Here is an 8,456-nt window from a genome sequence, read left to right as displayed (position 1 = left end):
AAAAAATCAAAATTCAAACCTAAAAACATTTTTCAAGTAAAGCCACAATATTTTTTTTTAAATACTCCCAGTATTCTTGGCTGCAGAACCTCTCCTGGCCAGAAGACAGACTAAAAGCAAACCAGAAAAGTCAATTATAAATATGCTTGCTATGATACCAAATTAAAGGGGCTGCACTCTTTAGTTGGGAATTACCTAGAGTAGCATGCATCCTCATTTTGCCTTGGCTTGAGTACCTCCACTAGCCTGCACTGCAAACCCCTTTTTTTCATTCAGCGATCTTAACACATTTTAAGCAGATGTATTGTCAAATGTATTACATGCCAATCTGTTTATCATTAAAATGAAAAATCAATGTCCAATTCAAGCATAAACAGGAGTCGAATGTTCAAGCTGTCATTGAAGATGACATATAATTATTGAATATGAATTGTACTTGGCAAATTATTATTTCCTGAAAAGAACAACAGACAGTAGCAAGGAGCTTTTCACAGCAAGTCAGTATAGTGCCACTCATGGCCAGGGAACTAATTTTATGAATGCTGAAAGATACCTATGCAGCCAAAAGAAGAATTGAGAAAACAATCACTGTTAAATTTAATCATTATGTATGTTTAGATGATGAGAGAACACATAGCTTTATGTTACTGGGCTGAGTCCAGACTTTTATTCAAAACAGGAGTACTGAAAATAAGAACTTTAAAAAATACTATGAGGTTTCAGTTCCAGACCATTAATTTTTCAGTCAAATCAAACTATCATTTAATTGAATCCTGATGCTAAAACTTGGATTCTACATGAAAAATTTGAAACTAAAGCACAAAAAATAATTTGTTATGTTGAGCTATTCAGCCCAATATGTCTAGAAAAAAAAAAAAAAAAGCAAGACAAACTCAAAATAACATTAGTCTACTTTCTGTGATGACACAGAACTAATAACAAAAGGAAACTAAGCTTTGTCCTGGCCAAGAAACTAAGTCCTTAACTACCATTACTTTTGAGCAGATGCTCAATTTTAAAACAAACTTGTAAAATGACAGAAAATACTCAGCAGGAATACAATATCCATCAGTATGTTACTTGTGGCACACCCCACCCTCCCTCAACAAAAAAAAAAAAAAAAAAAAAAAAAAAAAAAAAAAAAAAAGACATTTCACGGGCAGCTAGCAACTTTAGGAATTCTCTTAGAGCCTGTACAAAAAAAGCTTGTCTTTCAGGAGGAGTAGAACAATTTCTAAGCAAACAAAACTATCTCTAAAACAGCGTCCAATCAAATATTTAAACATATGGAGATGGAGAAAAGAGCCACTTCAGTGGCATACTTTTAATTCTATACCAAAAGAGAACTGGAATTCAGAAAAGGAAATAGGAGTTCTTCCTCTGGTTTTGAATTGCTATTTACAGAAACATCTAAATACGGCCTTTTTGGGGGGCTTAAATTAACGTTTTGTCCCTTCTCGGATCTCATAATTCTTAATCTCTTCCACTACTGAGTCACTAGTTAGCACCAGCTGCATAACAAAAGAAAAAAGGCCCTCCACGTCATTCAGCTAACCAGCTGTGAACTTTTTCAGACAGACAAGGACATGCTGAAAGTATATGGCAGCCTTCAGCTGGGGAGCTGAAAGTATCCTGGTTCTGCTGAACAGTTGACAGCTTCTATTTGCACGTGAACCAAAGCATCTCAGTCTTAAAATAGCCTTGGTACACAAGAAACCATCTAAGATTTCAAACAACAATGACAGAGAAGTCAGTATGCTGCTAGGTCATAAACATTAATGGAAACCCAAAATCCCATTTATTCTTCCTAATAGCAATCCTATGGACAAGGACAAAAGGTGGAGTGTGTGTTGGGGAGGAGGGGTGAAGAAGAAGACAGGAAAAATAAAATAGCATTCTAATTACAATTAAATCATTTGAGTTCTTCACCAGTTACAGGGCTCACAACTGCAGACTACCAAAAATATGCGGTATTTCTCTTTTGCAGCTAGGAGAAAACATTAGACTCTTACTTCAACACTTCCCCATGTAACAATCAGCTGGGATAACCGAAAAGTAGCACTGTTATCATAATTAGATGATCAGGAAGAATAATTTTTACAACCCTTTCACTCCACAGTATCTTTATTTCACTAACACTATAAGAATACCAAGCATTTAGCACATCTACAGATTGGACCCGATTTATCAGAAGTTAAGCAACCAAACACTAATTTTGACACTTCTAAACCTACTCTCATTACATTTCCCTCCTCCCCCCCAGGTCAGACGTTTTACAAGACAGAAGGGTATGTTCTTACATCTATACTACAAGTACATTTAACAAACCCTCAAAGATGCAGCAGCCTCCTGATACTCAATTGGTATTCCAGTCTACACAACAAAAAAAAATTCTTTTCAAACAGTGTGTGTTGAATTAGTACAACCAGTTTCTTCCATTCAGCAAAAACACACAGACATGCTTTAATCTCAAAAAAACATCTTAACATAATTGAAACAAAAGCTTTTGTGCAATATGACAGTTCAATTATGTAGAAATCAAAGGTTTGCTAATAATCTTTTAAATACTAACCTGCTAACACAAAGTTCCCTAACGCATTAAAATTCAGCTTTACTTGGTCAAAAAACAGCATCTCTCATGTTACTGCTGAAACTGGGACTATTTAACCTTTAATAAGGGAACAGTGAAGAGTTTGATGTGTTTAAGATAGTAATAAATAAGAAAGATAAAGCTAACTAATTTTATCTGTTGCTTGCTTATAAAAGTATGGCACAATTCTCTTGCGTACACATTCACACCTATTCGATATATTAACACTATTAAGTCAGAAATGCAGCAAGCTGAACACATTCAGCACAGCATCAAAAAAAACAGTAACAAAGCCAGAAAGGAGGAAGAAAGAAATGGAGACTTAATTTGCCTTGCTTTCATAGGAGGAAAAAAACCTACAAGACAATGAGTTGTACCAATGAGCAGAAACAGACATCCAAATACTCTGAGTCCCCACCTTCCCTTGAAAACCTTATGCCGGGTAAGGAACTAAGGAAAAGATAGCTCAGACAAGGAAACACAATACCTCAGATATACAGAGAAATTGCCAAATCTACGACCAAAGGAAAGAGCGAGACTATAGAAAAGCTGAAGTTTTTATGCTTAGTCAAAGTATTTGCTAGTAAGACCAGTCCACATGTTTTTATCAACCACAGCAGCCACAGTTAAAATCCTCTTGACTGTAGGTCAGCCTAGTCTACTCCTTAAGCATGGGTGCACTTCCTAACGCCTGTTCTATTAGCCAATCAGAAAACAGTTAGCATTCCACCAGCGCTGAAAGGCTGGCTTGCTCCAGTTTGTATAATTCCATTTCTAGAAGACATAAACTAACTTGACCACCCACACAATGAAGTCACCCAAAAAACAGAGAATTTAGGTAAAACACCAGCTCTGTGGATTTAAGGTGTTCACAGCATACCTTCTTGACCTGAGCTACTTAGTTTTAAAGGCTTTTTCTGGATATGAAACTAAACCCCAGTTCTGCTCATTATCAGGATTTAGAAGTCTGAGTAACTAAACATTACCTCAGTGGAAGAGAAAAAATTCCCAGCAAACATCAAATTCATCAAAAGATCCAAGAGTATCAGATTTTTCTGGTAAATATATATATACACTTACAGCAACCTTCAGGATAGGGAAAGGAGAGGCAGGTGGTGTAGAAGCAGATGGAATTACTGAAACCAGCTCTTCCTCCACAATGAATTCTTGGGATGAAACGAAAATTCTCTAAATCTTTAGCTTCCCAAGACAAAGAGGCCTTCAACCCCAGCAAAAATAGTCCTCCCAGAGCTGGTATTTAAAGTGGTGACCTGACTGGAGTTAACAGGTGTTAGCAGTTATGAAAATGGTGCTGTTGTTTACTACCCTCTGTTTTCCTCACACTGCCCGTAACAATGCTAAATTTTAACTGGGAAGGCAGCATTTTCTGTGTGGAAACATCATTCTAGGAAAAAAATAACCCTTTGATAAGCCTGCAACCTATTAAAAGAAGAGAAAGAATTTTTTTTTCTTAAGAATTTAGATGTTAAAAAAAAGTCTCCTTTTCAGCAATATGTAGCATGTGGGGCAAGGTACAGTTCTACATAAGAGTGAGTTTTATGTACCACTAGGAAAATGCATAAGGTTGAATTCTAATCCTTGTATAAATTGTATGTAAACATTTCCAGAATGAAAACCTGGAGTAAATGTGCAAGACCAAAAATCTGGAAAACTGATGTAGGAGAGAGAGAGACCAGAGAAACAACGAAGAAGTGTCAGAATAGTGGGTCCTCTGGCAGAGTGATGGAATGGGAAGATCACAACCAACTCTGCAGTTCATCCTTCCAAGGACAGAAACAGCATCCTTCAGGAACGCCTCAGTGATGTGAAGACGCCTTCCTTTCATGTTATCATATCACCTGCAAATGCACGATTACTTATTGCTTCTACCACAGCTCAACAGGCGTGACAAACAGCCCAAAAGCGAAGCGTGTTGTGTTTCATTGTGCTTCAGCAGATTAGGAAAACCCACGGACAGGTTTTCTAAAGAAACAGACTGTCATTTGACACCGTCTGGGTAGCCGCAGCCTCCACTCCGTGTGAACTGACACTGACTGGCCTTTCCAGGTACCAGACGGGAAAGGAGCTTGGCAGGCATTAACGCTGCTGCCCATCATGCCCATTTCTGTGCCCATTGTGAAACTTCAGCCTGCCCAGGCATTACAAAAGTCCTTACCTGCTTATTCACAGGAACACTTCTGCCATAGCAGCAGCTGCAACTCCTGCTTAAGTATCTGGAAATCTTTTTCTCTCACCCCCCTGTCTGTGAAGTGCCAAGAAGGAGCCCAGCTGTTCAGCACTGCATTGCTGATTTCTTTGGAAAAGCTTAGAGAAGCAACAAGTGGTTGCTTTCCTTTTCTGCAGGAGAAGAGAAGCCTTTATAACAGGGGTGGGGGGTGGGGAGGGAAAGGGAATAAAAAGAAAATGAGCTCAGGACTTTTCACTGGTCCCTTGCCCTGTGTGAACTCAAGAATCCTAAAATCTTCACGCTCACCGTATTTTGAGCCTTCCTCTGCCTTCTTGCAGCTCTCAGAGCTGCAGGGGGAGTGTCTCTGCCTATCACTCACAGGGCTACATATGAGGCAAAGCCCATATTTCAGGCTTCTCATCTTTTTGCAGAGTGCAGTCTGCTACTGAGTACACTCAAATGAGATCTTATCTTGCCTTTTAAAAAGATTTTTCTCCCAAATCAAGCAAAGGGGGAGTGGCCAATGTCCTCTATATTCTTGCCATGTTTTATAGCTCAAACATCAGGTCGCTCGTGCTGTAACGCAATTTATAAAGTGTGTTTGGAGGGAATGAAAACAAAGCAAAAAATTTGGTGGTTTTTTGTTTTTTTTTTGTTTTTTTTTTACTGCTTGCAGATCAAAAGGCTTACATGCCATACTTTCACCACAAAGCAAATGTTTGTGCTAAGTAAACTCCCAACAATTGAGATTATAATGAAAGCACTAACAGCAATTTTTGTTGACCTACAGCTCACTTATAATCACAGGTATATTCAGTAGCTTTTAAAATCTAAGAAGACAGAAATAACTTCCAGGCTTTTCTTATAATGCAGTGTTTTCTGAGCCTCCCTGCTTTATTTTAGGCTTTCCTTTCATGGGAAGGTAATTGCCACAAAGTTTTCATGGCCCCTTGTGTTTCCAGTGCTCTAAGGCAAAAAAAGAAAAATCAGTTAAAGACAAATAGGCTGTGTGAAAATGTTTGGTCTCAGAAATCAGGAGGGAAAACAATAACCAAAATGTGCTATAGCTACTCAGTAGCAGGCAGAGACAGATAAATCAGCTGCAGAAAGATGTCCTTCAGTCTCCACCAGTCTGCCAAATTTAAAAGGTCACTTAATTTTCTCCCTAAAGTTTACATGGGGAATACATTCTTTTAAATAGTATGATGCTAAACAGAGAAAGGCAGCATGACTCTTGTCCCTAGAAACCCTGCCCAGGATGGTAAAAGCTTGCAAATTAAGGCCAGTAGAGAACAGACAGGGAAAAAAGTGAGATAAGCAGGTGTGTAAAGAGTTCAGTCATGAGATCAATGGCTGTAGATACTACAAGCAACTCCACAAACATGTTTCAGGAGGGTTCATGGAGCATCCCCAGTCAGAGTCAAAGGTGAAGGGATGACCCAGCTGAATGGAGAACTGGTTTTGTGGCATGATCCCCTCAGGAGATTCTGTCAACACCACCCACCAGTGAAAGCAGCTGGGAAGATTACCTCTCACTGCACCAAGCTGCCTCAGTGTTCAGCAGGGTGGTACAACCCTGGAAGAAACAGCAGAGATACTGCTCTACTGGTAAGCAAGATTCCTGAAAGCAGAGGAAAGTGGGGGAGAAACCTGCCAGCAAGATTTTCTCTTCTGCTTTCTTGTCTGCTGGAGTGATTAGAATATACTCATTCCCAAAATCCAAATTAATACCAAGAACATTTTCCCTTTCCTTGTCAAGTTTGATCTCAAAGTCAGTGTTTCTTCTACCTTGGGAATACTAAGATACTCCTACAGTGTACCTATAAACTTATCTCATCTTAGATGTTGGACTTTGTGGGTTTTTTTTAACCTGATAATACTTCCACTCTATTCTTTATTTTACTATACCCACATTCTGCTTCCAAACACTTTTCAGGAAGCTGTGCAAACATGCCTAAAAATATGGCTTTTCATGATTGCCACAATGTCATCAAGAGCCTTTTTACCTAACCTGTCACATCAAGCTAACCATAAATTTGAATTACAGATCACATCATAAATTCCATCAGAACAAATATTTTTCTGAAAGCATTCAATATCTTCGCTGATGGAGGCAGGCAGAATAGCTCCATATAAAATTAGGGAAAGGGAAAATAAAAATAAAATAGGGAAGCAGTCCTCAGCTGGTAAGGAAAATTTAGCACTAAGTCTCCAAGTGAAATACTTTTTAAATTAGTGTCTAATATGGAGCAGTGTCTAATATGGAGCCAGCACTTGGACACAGTGTATTACAGTGAGTAAGAGAGCTTGGCCACACTCCCAGACAGAGAACGACCCACCGGGTGCTGCCACCTTTGCCCTTCCTCAAGCAATTTTCCCAAATGCCACTTAATACTTTAACCTTCCCAAAGCACAGAGGCTTTCCAAAGGCTGGGCCACAGCCTGACCAGCCATTCTGACCACCCAGCAGCCAGCTGGGTTGGTGGGGTGCTGCTGCTGAGGGGCTGGCACAGGGGCAGCAAGTCCTGCCCGGCAGGTCAGGGAGCCTCCCCTCACAGTGACAGGGCTTCCCAGGCTGTCCCAATCCAACAGCTGGGCTTCTGTTCAGCTCTGTTTCCCTTACTTTCAGCCAGCTCCTCGGGCACTGTCCACTGACCACATCCGATCGCCTCAGGCCATAGAGGAAGGCAGTGACAGGTGTCCCTTCCAACACAAGAGCAAGGTCTCCCTGTGCTGGGAGGGATTTTGCCCCCCTTCTCCTCACGCCACTGCCAGCAGGGATGGGGGTTTGTGATCCCCTGCTCTCCTGGGTGGGTTTGTACGCGTGCCAGCCGTGGGTGAGGAGGCGCAGAGAGGCTGCAGTGAGGCTGCTGTGCCGTGGCCCCTCAGGCAGCCATGAGCCACCCAGGGCCTGTCCCAGCCAGCGCCAGCCGCCTCCAAAGGCCAGGGAGTGCAACAGTCCTGCCACCTACCAAAACCTGACTGCACATCCCAAAAACTCTTACCAGAACTTCAGAGCACACACAACACCCCTTCCCAAACACTCTTACCAAGAAAAACCCCATCAGCCAGGAGAGAAGACGAACTCCGCGGCCTTCCAAGGTGAGGGACTGAGGGTGTGGGGGACCTGCACCAGGGCAGGGACAGCCCGGAGAAGGCAGGAAGGAGACAGAAAGGTTTGCTGTGAGGAATAATGTGAGATCAGACACAGCACTTTCAGTGGACATCTACCTTTCCAGCCACATGTAGCTCAGCAAAGATAGTAAGACCCAGGAATGGATTGATTCCACATCATCCCACTGAATGATCACAAAACCATGTGTGAGAGGAGGACAAAGTCCAAGTAATGCACATTTACTTCATTTGCTTCAATAAGCTTAATCACAACTGTGTTGTGCCCAAAGGAGGAAAGAGTATTGTTGTGTAACAAAACCGCAATATAAAGATAATTTAGGGTCATTCTGGCATCATTTCTCCCCCTTCTCCTTCAGAAACACGCAAAGGCCACAGCCAGAGATCAGAGTTTTAAGTGGAGCTTTTTGCAGCTTGAGACATGGATTGGCAGCAACAAAGGCAAGTGAGACACAGGAGAAGCAGTCACTTGATGAACGTGACAGAGGCTCCCCGAAGAGGGTGAGCACAAACACTGCCAGCACTCGTGGCATGAGGGATGGGTCC

Source organism: Serinus canaria, chromosome 4 (assembly GCF_022539315.1).
Source record: "Serinus canaria isolate serCan28SL12 chromosome 4, serCan2020, whole genome shotgun sequence".
Lineage (NCBI taxonomy): Eukaryota > Metazoa > Chordata > Aves > Passeriformes > Fringillidae > Serinus > Serinus canaria.
This window is presented reverse-complemented; position numbering follows the sequence as displayed.